The sequence below is a fragment of the Hevea brasiliensis genome, chromosome 8 (assembly GCF_030052815.1).
Source record: "Hevea brasiliensis isolate MT/VB/25A 57/8 chromosome 8, ASM3005281v1, whole genome shotgun sequence".
In the NCBI taxonomy this organism is placed as follows: domain Eukaryota; kingdom Viridiplantae; phylum Streptophyta; class Magnoliopsida; order Malpighiales; family Euphorbiaceae; genus Hevea; species Hevea brasiliensis.
The window spans coordinates 59712732-59725405 of record NC_079500.1 but is presented as its reverse complement, the minus strand read 5'-3'; positions in this window follow the sequence as shown (position 1 = coordinate 59725405).

The following is a 12674-nucleotide window of genomic DNA, read 5'->3' as shown; positions in this document are numbered from 1 at the left end:
TACGGCGATGTAGTAATACATGGGGAGAGGCATTTTTTGCCATCAAACATCATTTCGGCTGCACTAGCTAGAAGGATGATCAGAAAAGGGTGTGAAGCATATTTGGCATATGTGATAGACAACCAAGTGGGGAGTCCAGTACTCAGGGACATCCCTATGGTATGTGACTTTCCGGATGTGTTTCCTGATGAATTGCCAATATTGTTTCTAGAAAGAGAAGTGCAGTTTGAGATTAATGTTATGCCTGGTGTGGGCCCAATCTCCATAACACCATATAGAATGGCTCTAGTAGAATTGAGAGAGTTGAAAGTGCAGTTGCAAGAGCTGCTTAACAAGGGCTTTATCCACCCTAGTGTGTCACCTTGGGGAGCTCCAATGTTGTTTGGTAAGAAGAAAGATGGCACTCTCCGTTTATTTATTGACTATCGGCAGTTGAATAAGGTGACAATAAAGAATAGATACCCATTGCCCCGCATTAATGACTTGTTTGATCAGTTGAGGGGTGCAGCTGTGTTCTCCAAAATTGACCTGAGACCAAGTTATTATCAGCTGAAAGTGCAAGAGCAGAGTATTCCTAAAACTGCCTTTAGAACCCGCTATGGCCATTATGAGTTCTTGGTCATGCCATTCGGGTTAACTAATACTCTGGCTATTTTTATGGATCTGATGAACACTATCTTCAGACCATACCTCAATCGGTTTGTTGTGGTATTCATAGATGATAAATTGGTCTATTCGAGGAGTGCAGAAGAGCATGATAGACATATGTGGATTGTACTACAGACTTTGAGGGAGAAACAACTATACGCTAAATTATCGAAGTGTGAATTTTTGCTGAAAAAAATATCTTTCTTGGGGCATGTAGTATATGTAGAGGGCATCAAAGTAGATCCAAGTAAGATAGAAGTTGTCCTTAATTGGAGGCCACCTAGAAATATCACGGAGATTCACAATTTTCTGGGTTTAGCTGGATACTACCGTCGATTTGTGAAAGAATTCTCCATGTTGGCATCTCCATTGACCAAGCTGCTTAGAAAAGATGTGAAATTTCAGTGGATGGACAAATGCCAGTAGAGTTTTGATGAATTGAAGAAATGTTTGACTGAAGCTCCAGTCCTGACTTTACCTACCCCGGGTAAAGAATACACAGTATATAGTGATGCTTCTCACAATGGGTTAGGCTGTGTATTGATGCAAGATCGAAATGTCATTGCCTATACATCACGCTAGCTGAAACTGTAACATCCTCCCGGTAGCAATTCCACATAGTCTACTGTTCCGGTGACCGGTGTCAGTCCGGACAGCTAGAACTTCTGGAAAAAAAAATATTTAAACTAAAGTGAAGAACCATAATTAACTCAAATATTAATAAGAAAAATTTAGTAAAAATTTTAGAAATAAAATACAACCAAGTTAAATGAGCCGGTGCCCAAGCGAAGGGTAACCAGAGGGAAGTTGCGGTTCTCGCAACGAGGAGCCCTAGACCCGGGGGAAAAATTTTAAAATAATTTTTGGGACTCCAGAGAAGGGTTATTGAGGTTCCTATGGCATTAGAATGCCAAGAAAATACCTAGAAAAAATTTTCAATCGGTACAGACAATTTTGACCCGTTAAGCCAAACGAAGGGCATTTTGGTCATTTCGCCTTCAGAGGTGATTTTTGGCCGACTTGTCCAGTTAAGTAAATAATTATTATGACATAAAATATGAATTAATATTGATAAAACATTAATTGAAAGTGAGTAGAGAAGAAGAGAAAAGAAAATACAATAAAATGCCAATTATGACATATTATGAGGTCATTTAAAATTGTCCACCAATCACAATTAAGTAACCATCAAATTTACTAATAAAAAGAGTCAAAAGAGACCAAAGAATTAAAAAGCAAACAGCAGCCCTTCTTCTCCTTCAAAAACGTTCTTCACCTCCTCCCTCACTCCTCCATTAACAAACTTTCTAAAGCTTCAATTTCCATGCTTTCCTCACCCCAAAACCCTAAGTCCCTTCACTAAAAACTTGTTTCTACCTCTTGGGAAGTATTTGGCAGCCTAAAAAGGGAAAGAAAGTGAAGATTAACTTGGGAAAATTCTGCCTTAAAAGAGGTTAGTGCACATATATACTTAAAACTCTTTAATCCCATGCTAGAGACTTGAAACAAGTACGAATTTGTAACTTAAATGAATAAAAGTTATGTGTATGTCCACCATGATTTTTGGCAGCCCTAAATAAGGAACATGATTGAGTGTCTTTATGGACTTAGAGTAAACTAGAGAGTATGTTTAAATATATATATGTAAGGAATGAAAGTGATTAATTAAGGTAGTTGTGAAAATTTATAATGGAAATTAGGGTTTTGAGGTGTGAAACTTGGATTTAGCTTATGAAATTGTAAAAGAACATTATAATGGTCAATTAGTGACCATTTTAGGTAAGTTGACCATAATTTGGACTGAAATGTAGCATGGCAAAGGGAATGAGTAGGCTGCCTTGTAAGTGCAGCAGGGTGACTGAAATTTCAGTCCACTTAGACAGCCATAACTTTGGTTGTGTTGGTCTAATTTGTGTTTGGCTAATTGGACATGAAACTAGGCTTATAATGGCACATTTTTTCTGAAGAAACCATGCCCAAAAGACCAAAGCAAGTGGACCAAAAGTTGGCCCCAATCCGGATACCCTGCAACAGCACCAGCAGAAATGACCAAATGAACAGTAACTGTTCATTTGGCCATAACTCACTGTAGATATGGTCAATTGACCTGAAATTTTTACAGTAACAAGATATGATACAGACAAACAACTTTCATGAAGAAACCTACCCCAAATTATGCCATTAACCCATTCAAATTATTGAACAAAGTTGAGTTATCAAACCTGCAACTCTGCAGATTTACATTTGAACAGTAATGTTTGGATGGCTATAACTCTCTCTAGAAAACTCGGATTTAGGCGATTCTTGAACCGATGGAAACCTAAGGCATGGTAGAACATTTCATATGAAGAAAGTTAGACCAAATTATGAACTTAACTTGCTTAAATTACTGACCAAAGTTGGACCAAAATCTGCCAAAACCCAAAATTTCAGCAGGAACAGTACCCGTGAACAGTAAACTTATTTTGGCCATAACTTGAGCTACAAAACTTCAAATGGAGTGATTCAAAAAAAGAAATTCAACTAGACAAAATAAGGAACAACTTTCATGTTTTCCATTTCCTCAAATTCCCACTATAACAGTGCTTAATGGAATAATAAAGTTAAGCTTCAAAAACTGAAAATTTTGTTTCCCTTGGTTTAAGCCTAGAAATGGTAATGGTGATCACTTCCAACAAGTTTTAAATGAAAACTGTGGTATGTTTGAAGTGCCAAAGTCAATGTACCTACTTTCTATGCAAAAGTCAACTTTCTTGTTGACCAATGAAATGAATAGTGACACCAAAAGTTGAAATTCAAAGATTGAAGAATTTTAAAGTATCAAATGCCCTAGTATACCTAACAAGATTGGTTTGGATAGTTTGGCATGCCAATAGGGTATTGTTTTATGCCCGTGTTCATGGCTTTATGCCCGTAGTCATGGCTTTTATGCCCGTATTCATGGCTTTTATGCCTGATTATGTGATATCATGGCTTTTTAGCCATACTGACTGCATATGTAACACCCTCCCGGTAACCACTCCGTACATTCTACTGTTCCGGTGACCGGTGTCGGTTCGGACAGCTAGAACGTCCGGAAAAATATTTAAACTAAAGTTAGGAACCCTAATTAACTCAAATATTAATAAGAAAAATTTAGTAAAAATTTTAGAAATAAAATACAATCGAATAAACGAGCCTTGCCTGCCGATGGGTCACGGAGGGAAGTTGCTTCGCAACGAGGAGCCCTAGACCCGGGGGAAAAATTATAAAATAATTTTTGGGACTCCAGAGAAGGGTAATCGAGGTTCCCATGGCATTAGAATGCCAAGAAAATACCTAGAAAAATTTTTCAATCGGTACAGACAATTTTGACCCGTTAAGCCAAATGGAGGGCATTTTGGTCATTTCGCCTTCCGAGGTGATTTTTGGCCGACTTGTCCAGTTGAGTAAATAATTAATATGACATAAAATATGAAGAAATATTACTAAAAATTAAAGTGAAAATGAGTAGAGAAGAAAAGAAAAGAAAAATGAGAATAAATGTCAATTTTGACATCATATGAGGTCATTTAAAAGCTTCCCACCACTTAGAAATTGACAAGCCAATTAAAATGAGATAAATATAACTAAAATGAAGTAAAACAAAACACCATTTCTGCAATTCTCTTCCATATTCCCAGAACCCATTTTCCCTTCCACCCAAACCACCATGAAAGCTCCCTAAAGCTCCCAAATCTCACCTTATTTCACCTCAAAACCTTATCCTCTCTTCACTAAAAATTATACCCACACCAAGGAGGAGTGTTTGGCAGCCAAGAAAAGGAAAGAAAGTGAAGTTTAATCTTGGAAAATTCTGCCATTAAAGAGGTTAGTGCAACTATATACATAAAACTCTTTAATTTCATGATTTGTGACTTGAAACTTAGTAAGAATTGTAATTTAATTTAACAAAACTCATGTGTATGAGTATATGAATTTTGGCTACCCTAGTTAAGGAATAGAAATAGAGTGTTTGATGGACTTAAAGTGAACTAGAGCTTAGGTTTAAAGTGTATACTTATATATATAGAGAGAATGAAAGAGTTAATAAGGGTAATTGTGAAAACTTTGAAATTTAGCTAGGGTTTGGGAGTGAAAAATTGATTTGGCTTATGGAATGATTAAAGAACATTCTAATGGTCAATTAGTGACCATTTGAGGTATGTTGACCATAATTTGAGGTACATTAAAGTGTTACAAACTGAAATGGTTGGCTGCCTTGTGAGTGCAGCAATGGACTGAAATTTCAGTCCAATTACACAGCCATAACCTTGGCTGTGTTGGTCCAATTGGTGTTTGGCCAATTGGACATGAAACTAGGCTTATAATGGCACATTTTTCTGAAGAAACCATGCCCGAAAGACCAAAGCAAAAGGGTCAAAACTCAGCCACAATCCGGAACCCTGAAACTGCCTCTCAGAGATTTGACCAAATGAACAGTAACTGTTCATTTGGCAATAAGTCACTGTAGATTTGGTCAATTAGTCTGAAATTTTACAGCAACAAGTTAAGACATAGACAAACAACTTTCATGAAGGAACCTACCCCAAATTATGGCCAGAACCCATTCAACCAAGTGACTCAAGTCACTGTTCATGCACTGTAGATATGGTAAAATTCTGCAGACTGCATATCCGGACAGCCTGGGTTTTTGAGCCATATCTGGAGCTACAAAACTCCAAATGGAGTGATTCAAAAAAGGAAATTCAACTAGACAAAATAAGGAACAACTTTCATGTTTTACATTTTCTCAAATTCCAACAGTAACAGTGTCCAATGGAACAGTGAAGTTGACTCACCAAAACTGAAAAATCTGTTTGTGTTGAGTTACACTTTGGAATGGCAAAAACACTTAATGCTAACAAGTTTTAAACACCAAATGTGGTATGTTGGGAGTGCCAAAGTTGATGTACACATTTTTATTCTAAAAGTCAACATTTTTGTTGACCAATGATGAATAGTAACACCAAAAAAGTTGAAATTCACAAATTGACGAATTTAAGAGTTTCAAATGCCCTAGTATACCTAACAAGATTGGTTTGGATAGTTTAGCATGCCAATAGGGTTCAGTTAGCAGTACTGCACATGGCAAAAATGCCATTCTGTGATTTCATAGCTTTTAGCCATTCTGACTTTGCATTGAGACTTGGCCTTGTGCTTGATATTATTTACAGCTTGTTAGCTGTTCTGTTGCACACCGGGAGATGCATATGTGACCGATGGTGTGACGGCCCGAGGTACTAGGTACCCAAAGGCGGTTACCCGTTATCCAGTCCAATCGTCTAGTGTAGGTTACTTGGGGCAACCAAATGAATAAAAGTGAACAGAGTTAATGAATTAATGAATATACCAAAATCAAACAAAGAAAGCATACACTTTGCATACACATTTATTTTCTTGCCAATTTCTTCTATTATATTATTGCACCACTAAGCATTATTGCTTAGCGCGTTGCTTTTGCCACGCGTAGGTACTGGAGATTTCGACCGTGAGCCCGTGAGACCACAGATCGGGTGAGTCCATCCGATTCGCTCGCTGTCCGTGTCACCTCACTACCTGCAGTGCATCGGTAGGGCACTAGGTGTCATTTTGTCATTTTGATATTTTGTAGCAGATTTGTATTTTCTCATATGTACTTGAACTCATGTAATATATTTTGATGTTTATGTAAATAATGAAAGTTATGACTATGAATGCAAGATTTGAGCATGTAATTATTGCTTGTATATGAGAAATGGATGTTGAGAAATGAAAAGGTTGTTGAAACCTGAAACTGAAAAATTGTTCAAATCTTGATATTGAGTTTTGTGATGATATTGAAGTTGAGAATGAATGAATTTGTTTATTGGAAGTGTTTTTAACAGGTTCCGAAGAACGGTTTTCTCCATTTTTAGCCGGTACTCCGCCGGATTTTCTTTAAAATTTTCGGAACCTTAAATGAATAATACTTTTGATAAATGGCTTAAACAAATTGTATTTCATAAATTATATGCAAAAGTATGATATAAATTAATTGAGGAATATTAGAGTGTGCCGGTACACCGTGTGGCATTACTTACTCGGGTATACTGTACACGGGTAAGGGGTGTCACATTTAGTGGTATCAGAGCACGGTTTAGGCGTTTCTGGTCCTAGATTGAGTCCATACCATGCATTGCATTTGTAAGAGTCGAGGTGACACTAACGCAGATCTGTCTATCTTTCTTATTTTGAATAGGATATGGACCCTTCATCTCAGAGAGCCGTTGAGGAGGAAGTGGAGAGTCATGCTCCACCTGCAGCAGCTGAGACTGGGGGCATGAGAGAATCTGCTCCACCAGCTCAAGCAGAGCCTGCTCAGCCTCCACAGGCCATGTTCCAACAAATGGCCGACTTCTTTAGACAGATGGCTGGGGTAATGCCAGCACCACCACCACCACCACCACCAGCTCCACAGCAGAAATCACACCTGGAAAGGTTAAGAAAATTTGGGGCAGTGGATTTCTATGGTAAGAGAGAAGATGACTCTGTTGCAGCCGAGAATTGGTTGAACAGAACGGGCAGAGTACTAAAACAGCTCCACTGCACTCCAGAGCAAAACCTGGAAGCTGCCATCTCTTTGCTGCAAGATGATGCCTATGAGTGGTGGGACACTGTGTCTAGTGAAGTGCAGCCAGAAGCTGTAACTTGGGACTTCTTTCTTTCAGAATTCAAGAAGAAGTATGTGGGTACTGTATATCTAGAAGAGAGAAGAAGAGAATTTATTAACCTGAGGCAGAGACAGTTGTCAGTGGCTGAGTATGAGAAAGAATTCGTTCGATTAAGCCGATATGGAAGGGAGATAGTCCCTAATGAAGCTGAAAGATGCAAGAGATTTGAAGAGGGACTAAATGACAACATCAAGATCCAGCTCACTGCCTTGGGAATCACAAAATTTACCAAGTTAGTGGAAGCTGCCATAAAGGTTGAAAAAGTGAGAATTAGTGAGTGGACTAGAAGAGAGAGACAGCAGAAGAGGGGACCGGGTCAGTCTAGTTCAGCTCCTGCATCAGGGAAGAAGTTCAAGGGTCCTCCTGCACAAAGTTCACCTGGCCACAGGCCGTGGTCGGCCTCGGGGCCCAGGCCACAGTTCACCCCTAGGAGAGGTCAGTCCACACCATCAGTGGGCAGCTCTCCAGGGATGGGGTTCAGGGGACCAGCCCTGGCATCTTCTGCCTGTCCACACTGTCAAAGATGGCATAAGGGGGAGTGTTGGAGAGTGACTGGTGCCTGCTTGAGGTGTGGGTCAACAGAGCATCAGTTGAGGAACTGCCCACGCAGAACTACTACAGCTACTCCGACACAAGCAGACAGACCTGCTCCTGCACCACCAAGGGGTAGAAGGTCTGGTAAATCCGAAGCGGTGGGACCATCACAGAGGCCTGCATCTGAGCCAGCAGAGAGGCCAGATAACAGGCCACCTGCCAGAAATTATGCCCTGAGAGCTCAGGAGGAGCAAGATGCCCCGGACGTCATCAGGGGTACGTTCTCCCTCTACAATACTCCTGTGCATGCATTGGTGGATCCAGGATCCACTCATTCATACATCTGCATCAATCTACCCGTAGAAAGGGGGATACTGGTAGGGGAAAGTGACCAAGACATTCTGGTCACTAATCCATTAGGCCACAGTGTAGTGGTGAACAAAGTATACAAAGGTTGCCCGTTGAGGATTCAGGGGTATGAATTCTTGGCAGACTTGATTGAGTTGCCCTTCCATGAGTTTGACGTGATTTTGGGAATGGACTGGTTGTCACGTCATCAGGCAATAGTTGATTGCAAATTGAAGAGAATTTCTCTAAAAACTTCAGAGGGTAATGAGATCACAGTTGTGGGGGAAAGGACAGATTTCTTGTCCAATGTCATCTCAGCCACAGTTGCAAGAAGAATGATGAGAAAAGGCTGTGAAGCCTACCTAGCACATGTGGTGGATACTAGGCAGGCTAAGCCAAACCTGAGTGACATACCCACAGTGAGAGACTTCCCAGAGGTATTTCCTGAAGAGTTGCCTGGTTTGCCACCAGAAAGGGAAGTCGAGTTTGCTATTGAGACACTGCCGGGTACAGCACCCATTTCTATTGCTCCTTATAGGATGGCACCCACTGAATTGAGGGAGTTGAAAACTCAATTGCAAGAGTTGCTGGATAAGGGGTTCATACGCCCCAGTGTGTCACCATGGGGAGCTCCAGTGCTGTTTGTAAAGAAGAAGGATGGGACTTTGAGGCTATGTATTGATTACCGGCAGTTGAATAAAGTGACTGTGAAGAACAAGTATCCGTTGCCTAGAATTGATGATCTGTTTGATCAGCTGAAGGGAGCAGGAGTATTTTCTAAGATTGATCTCAGATCAGGGTATCATCAGCTGAGGGTGAAAGATGTAGATGTGCCCAAGACTGCATTCAGGACCCGGTATGGGCATTATGAGTTTCTGGTGATGCCCTTTGGCTTAACAAATGCACCAGCGGCATTCATGGACCTTATGAACCGTATCTTCCATCCACACTTAGATCGGTTCGTAGTGGTCTTTATTGATGATATTTTGGTGTATTCCAAGACCAGGGAAGAACATGATGAACATTTGAGAATTGTTCTACAAACCCTGAGAGAAAAGGAGCTGTATGCTAAGTTATCCAAGTGTGATTTTTGGCTGGATGAGATTGCATTCCTTGGACACATAGTGTCAGCTGATGGGATTAGGGTGGATCCCAAGAAAATAGAAGCAGTGATGGAATGGAAGCCTCCCAGAAACACAACTGAGGTCAGAAGCTTCTTGGGGCTAGCTGGTATTACAGAGATTTGTGAAGGATTTTCCTAATAGCCGCTCCAATGTCCAAGTTTTTACACAAGAATGTCGATTTGACTGGAATGACAAGTGTCGCACAGCTTTGAGAAATTGAAGGCTATGTTGACAGAGGCACCAGCAGCACACCAAGGTCGTGAAAGGACTTTGTGGTCTACAAGATGCCTCACATAATGGGCTAGGTGTGTATTGATGCAAGAGGGGAAGGTGGTCGCCTATGCTTCCGTGCGATTAAGGCAACATGAACAGAACTACCCTACCCATGATCTAGAGCTTGCGCAATTATCTTCGTGATCAAGATATGGAGGCATTACTTGTATGGTGAAAAGTGCTACATTTACACCGACCACAAAAGCTCAAATATTTGCCAACCTGAAGGAGCTCAACCTTAGACAGAGGCGATGGATTGAGTTCCTGAAGGATTATGACTGTGTAATTGACTACCATCCTGGGAAGGCAAATGTAGTTGCTGATGCTTTGAGCAGAAAGTCCATCACAGCTTTGAGATCATTGAATGCCCGTCTATCCTTGGTTCGAGATGGAGCTATTTTGGCTGAGTTGCAAGTGAGGCCAAACTCACAGCAGATATTAGATGGGCAAAAGGCAGATAAGAAGTTAATGGCTATTATGAGCAAGATCTCAGAGGGAAAAGCAACTGACTATGAGGCGAAGGCAGATGGGTGTCTGTATTTCAAAGGAAGACTGTGTGTACCAGATAATGGGGAATTGAAGGCCAGTATTCTGAAAGAGGCACACACCAGTGTATATGCTATGCACCCAGGAAGTACAAAGATGTATCATGACTTGAAGCTTCAGTATTGGTGGCCTGGTATGAAGAAAGACATAGCTGACTATGTGACTAGATGCTTGACATGTCAGCAAGTCAAGGCAGAACATCAAGTTCCATCAGGTTTGCTACAGCCTATACGCATACCTGAATGGAAGTGGGATCGGGTCACCATGGATTTTGTAAGTGGTCTACCTCTCACCCAGAAGAAACATGATGCAGCATGGGTAATAGTGGATAGATTGACAAAGTCAGCACACTTTCTGCCAGTTAGGACTGACTACTCACTAGAGAGGTTAGCAGAATTGTATATCAGTGAGATAGTTAGACTGCATGGAATCCCACTTTCCATCATATCTGATCGAGACCCAAGGTTTACATCGAGATTTTGGAAGAAATTGCATGAATCCTGGGTACACAACTCCATTTCAAAGATGACTGTCCATCCTCAGACGGATGGGCAATCAGAAAGAGTAATCCAGGTAAACAATTGAAACCCATGAAATTGATACAAATATTGAATTGAAATGATAACAATAACGTGAAATACTTGTCAGGTCCTTGAGGATATGCTGAGGAGTTGTGTCATAGAGTTTGAGGGAAGTCGATAGATACCTCCCATCGCGTAATTTGCATACAACAATAGCTACCAAGCTAGTATTCAAATGGCCCCGTATGAAGCACTGTATGGGAGAAAATGTAGAACTCCAGTGTGCTGGACTGAATTGGGAGAAGACAAACTAGTAGGGCCAGACCTGGTGAAACAGGCTGAAGAAAAAGTGAAAATAATCAAAGCCAACTTGAAGGTTGCCTCGCATGCATGTAAATCTTATGCCGACCTGAAGAGAAAAGAAATAGAATATGTGGTTGGCGACAAAGTGTTTCTCAAGGTGTCACCATGGAAGAAGGTATTGAGGTTTGGAAGGAAAGGTAAGTTAAGCCCTAGGTTCATTGGCCCATATGAAGTCATTGAACGTGTGGGTCCAGTGGCCTATAGGCTAGCTTTACCACTGAGTGGACAAGATCCACAATGTGTTCCACGTGTCTATGCTCAGAAGATATCGCTCAGATCCTTCACATGTCATCTCCAGAGAAGAAATTGAAATACAGCCGGATTTGACATATGAAGAGGAACCTCTACGGATCCTGGCTCGGGAAGTAAAAGAATTGAGGAACAAGCAAATTCCATTGGTGAAAGTGCTTTGGAGGCACCACAACACCGAGGAGGCAACTTGGGAAAGTGAAGAAACGATGAGGCAACAGTTCCCTCAACTGTTTGCATCAGGTAAATTTCGAGGACGAAATTTAAATTAGAGGGGAAGAGTTGTAACACCCTCCCGGTAACCACTCCGTACATTCTCTATTCGGATCGGTGGTGTCGGTCCGGACAGCTAGAACGTCCGGAAAAATATTTAAACTAAAGTTAGGAACCCTAATTAACTCAAATATTAATAAGAAAAATTTAGTAAAAATTTTAGAAATAAAATACAACTGAGTCAAACGAGCCGGTGCCCAAGCGATGGGTCACCGGAGGGAAGTTGCGGTTCTCGCAACGAGGAGCCCTAGACCCGGGGGAAAAATTATAAAATAATTTTTGGGACTCCAGAGAAGGGTAATCGAGGTTCCCATGGCATTAGAATGCCAAGAAAATACCTAGAAAAATTTTTCAATCGGTACAGACAATTTTGACCCGTTAAGCCAAACGGAGGGCATTTTGGTCATTTCGCCTTCCGAGGTGATTTTTGGCCGACTTGTCCAGTTGAGTAAATAATTAATATGACATAAAATATGAAGAAATATTACTAAAAATTAAAGTGAAAATGAGTAGAGAAGAAAAGAAAAGAAAAATGAGAATAAATGTCAATTTTGACATCATATGAGGTCATTTAAAAGCTTCCCACCAATTAGAAATTGACAAGCCAATTAAAATGAGATAAATATAACTAAAATGAAGTAAAAACAAAACACCATTTCTGCAATTCTCTTCCATATTCCCGTAACCCATTTTCCCTTCCACCCAAACCACCATGAAAGCTCACTAAAGCTCCCAAATCTCACCTTATTTCACCTCAAAACCTTATCCTCTCTTCACTAAAAATTATACCCACACCAAGGAGGAGTGTTTGGCAGCCAAGAAAAGGAAAGAAAGTGAAGTTTAATCTTGGAAAATTCTGCCATTAAAGAGTTTAGTGCAACTATATACATAAAACTCTTTAATTTCATGATTTGTGACTTGAAACTTAGTAAGAATTGTAATTTAATTGAACAAAAACTCATGTGTATGAGTATATGAATTTTGGCTACCCTAGTTAAGGAATAGAAATAGAGTGTTTGATGGACTTAAAGTGAACTAGAGCTTAGGTTTAAAGTGTATACTTATATATATAGAGAGAATGAAAG